Raw genomic sequence first — 13225 nt, 5'->3', positions numbered from 1 at the left:
GTACTCTACTGGCGCATCTACACTAATGCCGGCCTTGTCGTTGGTGCCTGTTGTCATGGAACACCTAGTTCAGAAAGCAATGGAGTTCCTTCCTCATGCATCCTTGCTATTCTGGACGCTTTCAAGTCGTTGACCAAGAAAAAGTTACATGGCAGCAATTCTGACGAGAAGATGTAAAGATGTAAGACGAAGATGTTGCTCTAGTCAAAATGTTGAGTACCAATTCTTAAATATGAAATGGAGCATTGTCATGGTACAATTCCACTCCACTGACGTTCACTTTTCTGATTATTTAAGAATAATGCAATCCCATATTTGGGCACCACGGTGAAGTGAAAGCAAACGGCCGGTTATGCCTGCTAAGTTGTAAGTAAGAAATAAGCTTTGTGTTGTAACTTATAAGGATTCATAACTAAATTAACAATCAAATAGTGTTGGTTAAAGCTATAATATCTATCAGATTTTTAACAAGAGGTAATGTACATGCAAGGTTATTTGCAGCGGGTGTATGTAAGGTGGTTAGTGGAGAAGGCGTATAGAATGGAATAATGTGTCAACACTGTGATAGCAACATATAAAACACTTAGCAAACTTAATTATAAAATAGGAACAGAAAACGGTAAATCATTTTATGATGAAATGGATTGTTGAACACTGAGAGGATTTGTTCTATAGTAGAGAAAATGTGACCATACTGACAGCAGAAGTTAATCAACATCATCCGGAGTGAATTGGTTAAATATTCACAACTCGACGAGACTCCAACAACTTTAACAAGTATTGTTAGGTTTATATTTAAGTGCCTCTGGCTGTCGCGCCTGCGCGGTAGAATGAAAACAAAATGATGTCAAGAGCACCAAACATGAATTGTAGTGATTGGTATAGAGAAATGTGGTACGAAGAGCCATCTCTCTCACATCGTTTCCACCAACCAGACAGGCAGAAAGGGCCTGTGACACATACATAAGGTGTCTGGTCCACAACAACCGATTTTGATAAAAACTTGGTAGACTAATAGGACACCTTGTAAAACTAATGTAACTAGCAGGAATTTGTCGAAAAAGCTGTAGTTTCTGAGACAGAGTTGATTTATTAAAGATTACATTTTTCGTGATATCTCGAGAACGGCTCCACCGAGATCAAGCAAACTTTGCAAGCCATAAGAGATACATCATAGCTTTAAAACGAAATTGAAACGAATTGTCTGTACCTGCGCAGAACTGCGCATAATGCGCAAATAATTGTGCGCATGCGCACATCTCAGAAGCGTGAAAACTGTGATATATTTTCTCTTGCTTAGTTTGAACTGTATGACGAGTATAATATAATGCAAAAAAAAAATCTAGGCACAATGGTGAGTGTTTTCAAGCAACTGAAGTGAGAAGATGTTGGGGTGGTCTGCCCCCGGATAACCCCTTTAGTTACAGCACTCTGTCTGGCTTCTTAGTCTTACATTTTCATTATACTGTGTAGAAGTCATATAGTTAACGTTAATAGTCGCCATATTCGAGTCGTACTGATATCAAGTACTGTAAGTCAACAATGTTGCATAACAGTAACAGTATTACGAGACCGTAAGGATAAAGTATGAAGCCTATAGTCGAGATCTATTGAAACTAGTGGTAGGCACAAAAGCCGGTTTTCCATTTTCCGGTATCTAGGTAAGCTGAAACCGGGTTTTGAAAAGTTTCAAAAACCCGATATTTCACCGAAACCGTTTTAACCGAAATCGTTTCGGTTTCCACCGAAACCGGTTATCCGCTTTCCACAAAGCAGGTTCGGTTTTTCACCGGATCCGGTTTCGGTTTTCTTCAAACCCTGTTCCGTTTTTTTAATTTTTTTCTATTTCTGACCAGAATAGTATCCGTTTTTCTCCGGAAATCGATTAAGTTTTCGCAGAAATAGTTTTATGTTTTCCAATATTTTTCACAGAAATCAGTTTTGGTGAGAAACCGAACCGGCTTTTGGAGTAAATCGAAACCCGTTTAAGTGAAAAACTGAACCTATGTTGGAGAAAACGAACCCGGTTTCGGTGGATAAACGAACCGGTTTTGGAGGAAATGAAATTCGTTTCGGTGAAAAACCGAAGCATTTTAGGCGAAAAACCGAAACGGGTTTGTTAAAAACCGGACCGCTTTTTGGAGAAAACTGAAATGTAGATTTGTCGGATTTCGTTTTTTTAGAAACCGGTTTCCTGTTTTTTTTTAAAAAAACCGGTTTCGCCCATCTCTAGTTGAAACCAGGCTATAGTTTTTGTGACGAGACGGTTTCACGCGACGAGATAAGACAACCTCAAAGGTGTCGTCACATGGCCACACTAACTAGATATATAGGTAACCCTATGGCCTATGATTTTATAAATTTCTTTGAAGCATAGATGCCTGCATCACACTGAGGTGTTCGAATAGATCTCGACAATAGGCCTGATAGTTTATCCTTACGCTCTCTTAATAGTGTGTTACTGTTGTGCAACATTGATGACTTACAGTATTTGATATCAGAATGACCCGAATATGGCGACTATTAACGTTATCTATATGACTTCTACACAGGTGTAACGGAAATGTACGACTGAGAAGCCGGACAGAGTGCCGTAACTAAAGGGTGGTATCCAGGGGCATACCATCCCCAACATCTTACTCCAATTGCTTGAAAACGCTCACTTTTGAGTCTAGTTTTTTTTTTCTTGTATTATGTTATAGCTACTCGTCATGTAGTTCAAACTAAGCAAGAGAAAAATATTTCGCAGTCTTCACATTTTCGAGATATGCCCATGCTCAGAATTATTTGCGCATTCTGCGCAGTTCTATGAAGGCGCAGACAGTTCGTTTTAAATCTATGATGTATCTACTATGGCTTGCAAAGTTTGCTTGATCTCGGTGGAGCCGTCCTCGAGATATCACGACAAATGTCATCTTTAATGAATCGACTATATCTCAGAAACTATAACTTTCTCGACAAATTCCTGCTAGTTACAGTAGTTTTGCAAGGTGTTCTATTAGTCTACCAAGTTTCATCAAAATCGTTGTTGTGGCCCAGGTACCTTATGGATGTGTCACAAGTTCTTTGTCGGATGATCAATAAAGCCTAAATTCGTACTGCGTACTACCTAAGGTTAAAAATACTGATGGCACTATGCTGCTACAATTCCAAGGTAATCCGTTGATTGCACTATTGATCTCAAAGAAAGAATTACTGTAAGCGATTAGTTGAATAGAGAAACCAGGTGCATCCTACGCTATATAGTTTAACCTTAAGAACAACACAGTATCCCAAAGTGCAGTGCTTCACTACCTACAACAGACTTGTTGGATTGTGATTTAAGCAACATAAGGTAAACTTCATTATCTTTTCTTCCAGCTCAATCTTCAAGTTTAGCATTGTTAAGATCTTAAGAGACTTAAGGGACTTAAGAGAAGATCTCCTCGTACTTGTAAGTCGATGGTACGCTACGAGGTCTTGGTGCGAAGATCTCCTCGTGCGTAAGAATTGTCCACTAACTTGATGAAAATTTAATATTCTACTTTACACAACATTTGAGTGTATGAGTGCTCAGTGAAATCCAGCTGCAGCCAGCTAACACGGTCACAATTAATCTTCATGATAAACAAACTTGTAACTGATTTTCGTGGTTTGAGGTAACATTTTCAATTTTCTAATAATTAGAATGTGATATTCAGAGTTTCTGTTGTGAAGGATATTATCGATAAAACGTTCTACTTAATAATGAATATTATTAGCAAAATATAAGGTGACTAGTGGAAAAGATCGCTTAGAGACGAACGGATACTTGGTCTTTTGATCCTACATCTTATTACGATCAAAGTACTGAATTATATCTCAGGGAGAAGTCTCAAAATAATGGAAGTTTATCTTTCCCTTAGGACGTCACTTATAAAGAACCTAGTATTGGTATAACATATTACATAGTTTCTTGAGTTAATAATATGTTACTCTGAGGCAAACAAATCAAGTAACGACTGATCGTGGTGAGGAATATCATTTGGAAAGGGTAAGAATCAATGCCTTCCTTTTTCAGAAACATATGTTTCTTTAGTAACAGTATGCTAATATAATAATAAAGAAACGTGAACTAAGGCTGTGAACTATCATGGACCTTTCCCTAATACATCCTGAAATGGCGCTACTGATCATGGCTATTGTAGTGTGAAAAACACTGCAACTCCCACCCCACAAAGATCTCAATATATGCCCAGTATTTTACTTTAAAATTTGAAGGAATCCCCTCACATTCAAGTTGAATAATTGCTTTCAAGAAATTACAAGTCGTTCATAAATTTATTTATTTATTGAACAAACTCCCAGATACAGCATAATTTTGACACTTTACAGAGGGAACTTTTAATGAGAACAGGAAAGAAAAAACGAGACAGGGTAAAAATAGCATATCGATAACAATAACAACAGTATCACCAAGAGTGGAAAAGTAATTCAATTTGGTAAACATCTGTACTCTGTCAATCACCTAGTAGCAAGTAAAGTTGTAACCATTATTTGATAGATGATTATAATAGTACGGTGTTCTGTGAAAAGGAGGCTCTGTATAATTACCAAACAAGGACGTGCAAAATGGAATAAGTGGTTATGCGGGAAGCGACTCGTAAGGATAGTTTGAAACTCATAATCCCCACACAGATGGGCAAATCTCCCAAATCCACAAACGGTCATAACTCCCACAGCCAAAACTCCCACACTCAGAAAATGTCAAAAAGACCCACACAGTCAGTCATAACTCCCACACAAATGGACAAATCTCCCAAATGCACAAACAGTTATAACACTCACAGCCAAAACTCCCACCAGGTAAGTGGTCATAACCCCCAACTGTAATAACTCCCACACAAATGTACAAAACTCCCATACATAGCAATGATCACAATCCCTACATAAATGGACAAATCTGCCACACAAATGGACAAAACTCTCACAAGAAGAAATTGTCACTACCACCAACATTTCTTGACTGTGGGGGTTTTGGCTGTGGGAGTTATGACTGTTCGTGCATTTGGGAGATTTGTCCATTTGTGTGGGAGTTATGACCGATTGTGTGGGCATTTTGACATTTCTTGAGTGTAGGAGTTTTGACCTAGACCCGATTTCTTAACTATTGAGATGTGGTCAGAGAAAGCGAGTTTCGAATCAAAAATAACAGCAAGACCATTATCACTAGCAGAATTCGTTATAGAAAGATCGCATGACATGGGGAAGGAACATAATACTTTTTCAGAGTAATGATAATACTGTCACATTTCTTGCTGTTGTTCCAAGTGCCACATTCCACACCAGCCTAACAGGTAATTTATGTATTCTTGTTGGTCAATCGTGTCATGGCAACACGATATTTCTCCGTATAACTTAGAATCGTCAGGAAGAAGTAAAAGCCACTAGTATTAGCTGATAAGTGTGATGCTAGTGACCTTTTACTTTTTGCTGATGATTGTAGTTACACATAGAAATATCGTGTTTTCATGACACAATTACCCTACAGGAAGACGTAGAGGGGTGTTAAATTCCAATCAACCACAAAGTTTGAAAATGAAATGGAAAAGAAGAGTATGAAGTGAAAATTACATTTCCTGCTCATCACAAATTTTGAGTTAGATAATGACCAGAAAAAGGTTCCTTTCACTTTACACCACCAATCCCCGAGTTATTGCCACCATTGGAAGCAGCATCTGTAACTATTTCCAAAAAGCAGTAAACCTCAAGTGCCCAACCACCAGATTGTTAAAGCCTTCGGCGTCTGGTATCAGTAACTAAGACCAAATTCATGAGCAAATGGAAAGCTACAAGTTCCTCAGTTTAACTATGAACTCAATTCTAACTTAACTGTAGACACTATTTTTTTAGTTTAACGTCCCGCCATTACGCACCGAGACTTGTAATGTGCCGCTATTATATAACTGTTCCGCAGCGCATTACATAAAATTTTAGAAGTTGGTGATGGTGTATTTGGTCCACATCTTGTGGAATTAAGATTAAAATTAAAAGTAACATTTTCGAATCGAATTCAGAAAATCAAATAATTTGATTGAATGTCTGTTTTTAGGTTTCTAAATAAGGGAAAATGTGATATTGTGTTTGTAATTAATAAATTATTTTGGAAATATGAAGCTGTAAATAGGTAAAACCTCGGTTTGAACATACCAAATGCTAAAATCCAACTGTATCTGTATTTCTGTTTATAACTGTATTTGAAATTATTTACCAGATGAAATTCAAAATTATCCAGAAAGGATTTAAAATTCTGTTTCAATGATGAATATGTAATATGCATATGGATTAAGCAATTAAGATTATGTCAAACTGTAGCAATCATGTTAATATCCTTTGTCTACGATATGCAGTTTAAGAAGATAGTGAGCAACAATAATTAATTATTTCATTATATCAGATGTTTATTTCTAGTTTTGGAAGCAGCCTCGACGGAATTTAATATTAATAATGTGATGGAAAATGAATGATTTGAATATAATAAAAGTATCCTACGATTAATGATTTATGATGAATGTATGAAGATAATAATAATACGTAATTAATATGTTCGACTGTAATATATAATTTAGAAAAAGCTACTCAAAAAGTTGGAAAGAAGTTAATTAAAATCAAGTAATCATATGTTGTTTTTACCTATACTGCGTGATCGGTATGATAAATCATATGGCTTTATGCATAGATTGACTATCTATTCGCCAATTATCAGAGGGTATGTATCAAATGGTATAATCCTGTACTATACTGTTGGAGTTTCTCATCAGCACACCGAACCACCAAATCCCTTTTACAAGGAAAACACGTACTAGGAAGAGTAGGACCATTTCAGACTAAGGGATACTGTCATGATGGGATGGATGAATGTTAAAATACTTAAAGTGTGAGGAACGGGAAAACCCCGATGTTTGTCCATCACAGAACCAACTTGTCGGGAGCTGGGATCGAACCAGTGTATTCCACACACTACAAATGAGCACTCTATTGCTGAACCACCACAGTTCCAGGAAACTTTGAAATGAAGACTGTTTTCTATACTTACTATGTAAATCATTATCCGTTGCTGTTATGATAGGAAATTCTAAGATTCTATCTGAACTCTGGTTGTAGCATCCATATTGGAATAAAACGGGAGTTGAACTCTGGACTTTTATGTTTAATAGCGAAAGTATAGACAGCATAATCCAACTATTATCCACATATATTTACTACTGACAGTTGCCACTTCTTGCGGCGCACAGTGGGAAAAATTGTAATTCTAGCGGCAAAAAATTCGTTGCGTTTTAGTAAAGTATGTTCTTATTTATATTTTTGCACGTTTTGAATTGCTGTAAAATGTTTTCAGCGAATTAAATAATTAAACACCCGCATTGTTACCAGTATGTACATTTATTTGAGAGAAATTGGCTAGTAGTAAAGTTTGCAACAAAGGTATTTACGTCTTTAGAGCAGTATGGACTTTCTGACATAGAAGAAAACCATTAGTATTACCTGTATATTCATTGATTTTACAGCAAAAAGTAAAATAAGATGGTTTTATACACATAAAGTAGTAATATGAACATGATATGAAATTAGCGAAGAAAACAAATTATTACATGTATAGTTATTTCTTTCAGAGAAAGAGTTAACAGTATATTTGTGTATACGGATGTAATTCTTTATAGTAGCATGAACATTTGTCATGAAATTACTAAACAAAACACCTATATTACTGCATGTGTATCCACGTATTCTAGAGACAAAAATAAGCACATATATTGAGACAAAAGTAAGGTAGTAGTGTGAACCTTTAATGAATTTTACGAAGAAATCACAAATATTGGTAAATGCATTTTTACGTTGTTTTAGAGAAGGATGTAACATAGTACTTTGGTATACCTCTGTTCTTTTGTAGTGGTATGAACCTTTCTATGAACTTAGCGAAGAATTTTTATACATGTACAGGCACTTACTTCAGAAAAACAGAAAGCAGTATGTTTTTTTTTTCTAGTATAATGAACCTTGCATAAAGTTAACTAGGAAAACGTAACTCTTACGCTCCATGCGTAGCCACTTTGTTCAGAGAAGGAAGTAACGTAATAGTTTGCATATACTTTTTCTAAATTAACGAAATTAACGAAGAAACATGTAGTGTAACATGTAGATAGATTGACACTCAAGAAGAACTACACCTTTATATACACAAGAATTTTATCCAATATCTTACAGCCATGTCACACGTATCTATGCTTTACATACGTATAAATAGTACTTATTATCACTCGTACTTATTCGCTCTCGGAGCTTGAATCTTACTACACCACATAACTACATCAAGCTCAGGTAGCAAGAGATCTAACAATAATTTTCTTACATCTGGTGAAAGATGCTCCGTATGACTGGGATAGATAATAGTAGTTTGTGAAATTGGAAATAACGTTATCTGAAAAATACAACAATATATGCAGCAGGTTCTTTAAAGTTTGTTCGCGGTATTTCGATCTGAAACTACGTCTGCATTACACCACACTTGAAATACCTTCCGACGTTTCATCGCCATATTTACTGCTAAAAATAATATAAAATTAATAGACAGCTCTTGGCGCCTAGTTGTTTCCGTATTAACACTCTATAGTATGTAAATCAAAACAAAATAAATATGAAGACTCCATCTCCCTACATCAGTTACTAAATGTTTATACACAGTATATATAATAAATAAAAACACATTTTTGAGCTTTATTTAGTTAAAGATGTATTTCAAACAGTCATAATTATAAAATAATACGACTACCAATATATAAAGAACTACTTAAGTACGAAGTGCTTGATACATCCTCAAAATATTCGAAATCTCACCCTAACTGGCGAAGAGATGTTTTCGCAAACACGGAAGTTTGTAGCTTCATTTGGACACAACGAGAAAATGTAAATATGGCCAACTAATGGCTCGTACACTCTGCATTAGCTTACTTATCACATTGCGTTCAATAACAGTGTGTAAACTTGCCCTTTCTGATTCATTACGTATTACCATTTTAGAAATAGGTTTCAGTTGGTTTTCGAATTTTTCAGCCACTAAAATGGCACTTTTTCTCACTATGCGGAGTAGCGGTAAAGCATTTGTTCCCACCACAGTCTACAATGTCATGATCAAACCTCGCAGTTTATGAAATACACAAACTGTTTGTGTTTTATATGATCTTGAAGAGCTTTCATAAGTTTCGTAACAATGTAAACGAATTCATCCCTCTTCGTAACAATATAAACGCATTCACAACAAAATTATGTTGATTTTGATAATGATGCACCTTACATCTAGAACGTTAAGTGAATTCAACAGATGTATGACCGTATTAGGTCTTTGTTGCCAAGTGGAAAAGCTCTCCAAACATAAACGAAAAATCAAAACGTTCTCCAACTCCGTAACAACCAATGGTGTTATCAAGGAGTTGACAATTATTATTGTTAATCATTCAACTAGAATACAGTTAAAATAACAAAATATACACACATAGCTACTCGGATTAAACTGAAATGAAATAAAATTATTAAATGCTATAGGAAGAAGGTTAGTACAATGATTTCAGCAGTGTTGTTCGACTTATAACAATATATATGAAATTGATATTACTACTACTTTAACAATTTTATGTAATTTGGATTTCAATTGGATTGTTCAAATTTAGTTTCAGTTGTGATTCTTCAACAAGTTCTTGGTCTGCTGTGATGAACAAATGATAAATTGATATGCATCCTTCTGGTATTTATTAATGTGATATTCATATGTATATTCCTTAGATTAGCTGTTATTTTTAATTTCTTCTGTTGTTGTAGATTAGTAGTTTGTACAGGGTATAATTGCTTATAGAGTGTAGAGTGTAATTCCATTTGTAGAGTAGTAATGTGCTATTGATTTAAGGACGTTGTATTGTATAGTATTTAGGTATTTGTCAAGAATCAAATCTCTTAATAGGGCTGTTGCTTATATCATTCGCTTCTTGGTTCATGCTTATCCTTTGCAGCTAGAATTGATTTCCTATATTGAGTTTCAAAAAAAAAAAAAAAAACGCTTATCCTTTACAACTAGAATTGATTTCCTATATTGAGTTTAAAAAAAAATATTGAAGTGACAAATTCGCGAGGTGAATCCTTTCATGAAAACCACCAGGAACCTGATTAAATATGTGTATTATAACGCTCTGTTTCGTAGGTATAAACTGAGGAAAATATAGGAAAATAAACTTCAGAGACGTATATTTTAATAACTATGCATTGTAAAGAGTGTGACTTAAATCACTTTGGATGTCATATATGCTCTATTTAAATATACTTGTTTTAAAACTGTACAATGAGTGAGTAAAGGATTTCTCAACGGGCGGAAGGATTGTCAAATAATCTCACAAGTAAAGATGGCTCGTCATATGTATGGATGGAGACGTTTCCTGTCTTGTAATGACAATTCTATTATATCAAGTCGATTTCTTCAACAGATAAAACATGGGAGACACATTTATACCCGTTATGCGTTGATTCATAACAAATTAGTGCATATAGTGACCAACAGGCTGTAAAAAGACATCTGCACTATAGGTACAGCATAACACATGAATCAGGATGTTTCACAAGTTTGGAAATATGTAATAATTAAAAAGCGATATGGGAACAGAAGCAAATGTTTACGTACAAAGAAGACAAACACCTAGGCTTGTTATAGGCAGAATGATCATCGGGAAATCCATCACGCTCGACGTAATGCAAGCTATCAGACATAAGAAAACTGAAATATGATGATCATTGCAGGCCAGAAAATCTCCCGAAAGTAGTACGCACAATGGGGTATTTTAGCATATGTAATAATAGTTTTGGAATTGATGTCACAGGAACACCAGCAATACGTTGCACATACAATTAGTGTAAAAATGCTGGCATGGGATGTTATGCTGCGTAACTGTAAGGTGTAAACGTTTGGTTTGTGTGTTATTTTGCGCTGTTGCTTTTGCTAAATCTATTTATTTTAGATTTAATTGATAAGAAGAAGAAAAGTTGATTGAGAAGTATGGATGTGCTAGGGTATATGGTGGCAGAAAAGAGAGGAAAATGCGAAGAGGCTACAATTGATGGACGGTATCAAAACAGCAGAGTTGGCGTGCGTCAATGAAAACTTGACCCAAGAACCACTGACCCACCACCCATCATGCCCCACGACCCACTGACCCACCACTCACCATGACCCAATTTAACCCAAGACCCACCATGACCCACCACCCTCCATGACCCACCGTGACCATTTTCATCCGCTGTGACCTACTCTGACTCACCAAACTCGTTATCAATTCTGAATGCGATCCACGGCCTCTTCTGTACTGACTAAAGAGTTTACACTTGTAATAAAACAAGACTGAAATTGTCACTAATCGGATTTTGAAGTTCTAGTCAACCGTTCAGGCACCACTCTGTTGCAATAACAGTGACCATTACAATATCAAATGATAAAGTGTTTATCAGTGAGGAAATTGAAGCACTTCGAGGTTTGGGGAAATTATTGTGTGCCTAAAATGTACTCGCACTGAGAGTATTCTTGCAAGTGTTAATTTCTCAACGCATTCCAAAAGAAACTTCTATTCACAGGAAAATACCCTTCTACAATATGGAAAAGGTTTGTTTTCTCAGTTCACAGTATTTTTCTCACAAAAGATTTGAAAAATCAGTTTTTCATAGTGTATAAACGTGCTCGGGTACCCTCTGTGAGAGTATCTCCATAAAGTATGCTCATAATTGTAATTTGTGTAATCACTTAAACACCACGTTAAATTTAAGTTACAAGTATGCATAATTGCAATTATTATGAATATTTATTCAAAGTAGTTTACCTAAAGCAAAGAAGAGACTTATTAAAAATTAGGTACAAATTTGAATAACACAAATAAGCCATTAGTAATACAAGTATACATTTTCCATAACTCGTAATTTGCAACCTTAAAACAAATTTGAAATCGTGTTTATTTCCTGTGCCTCCAGAAGTTCTTCGTGGTAAATCATCTGCAGTGGAATGATGTCCATCCTTCAGCCAAGAAAAAACTATCTCGTCTACTTTGAGCTTGTCTAGCGGTGGGCCATTAACATTGATGAACAAAAAGTTAGACAAGATTTGAACACTTAGTCTATTTCTAATATCAGTCATCAGTAAATTCATAAGGGAAAGTCCCCGTTCGCACTCTGTCGTGGAAATTGATAATACTTCTATCCGATTCTGCAACTACTCATCGACAATCTGTTGGCAGCTTGTTAATAAGCTTGTTAGACTTAAGTCTGATAACGATTTTTCTCGGCCAGTTTCGAAATACTCAGCAAGAAGTATCATCTCTCTATCACCATACATCTTTTCCATACCGACCATGTCAGTTGGCAATGTCGACTCATGGAGAACAGAAACTTCATCTACCACACCTTCGATAGGGAATATTGTGCATAAATTATCAATTAAAGCCTGATAAACTAATTTCTTATTTGTTTATAAATTTAATTTTTGTAATTACACATGAAGGTTGATGCCATTACCAAGTTTCCTCCCCCTCTAGAAAACGAAAGGGAACAAGATTCCTGGAAAGTGTTCAGAGGTGAATGGGAATTTCCCTCCTTCTTCCCCTTCAATTACCACACTGCTGTTTGCTATGGACCAAATTATGATGAATTTTAATTAAATTATCAGAGTATAATTATTTCCTTGATGAATTATCGATAATTTTCAGTGGAAAAAAGGATGAAATTTGAAAGCCCCAAATCAAGGTAATTAAACCAACTTAAAGGGGAAAAAGAGAGTAAAATTTTCGATATAATTATGCGTAAAATCCAAACTTAAAACTTCCGTGTAATTAAGCTTACAGTACAAATTTTATGTATATTTTTCTCACAACTTTATGAAAAAAATAAAATCTTTAAGTTTAACGTCCCACGGTTATGCCGGTTAGGCTAAAGGAGACGGTGATAATGAGAAATGAGTGAAATGGTGGAACGAAGAAAGTGGGAGGAAACGGGAGAACCCCGAGCACGGTGTTTGTCCACCACAAAGTTCAAACGGCGCGAGCTGGGATCGAACGAGGGACCACAAGCACCGGAGGTGAACGCTCTACCACTGAGCCACAGCGTTCCCCCACAACTTTATGAGTTGATTGCCCTGTGAGGTAAGCGCTCCATATAATAAACATAAACTTCAGCAAATATTATAGTA

Source organism: Thermobia domestica, chromosome 3 (genome assembly GCF_964235325.1).
Source record: "Thermobia domestica chromosome 3, izTheDome1.hap1.1, whole genome shotgun sequence".
Taxonomy (NCBI): Eukaryota; Metazoa; Arthropoda; class Insecta; order Zygentoma; family Lepismatidae; genus Thermobia; species Thermobia domestica.
Note: the sequence above shows the minus strand (reverse complement) of the source record.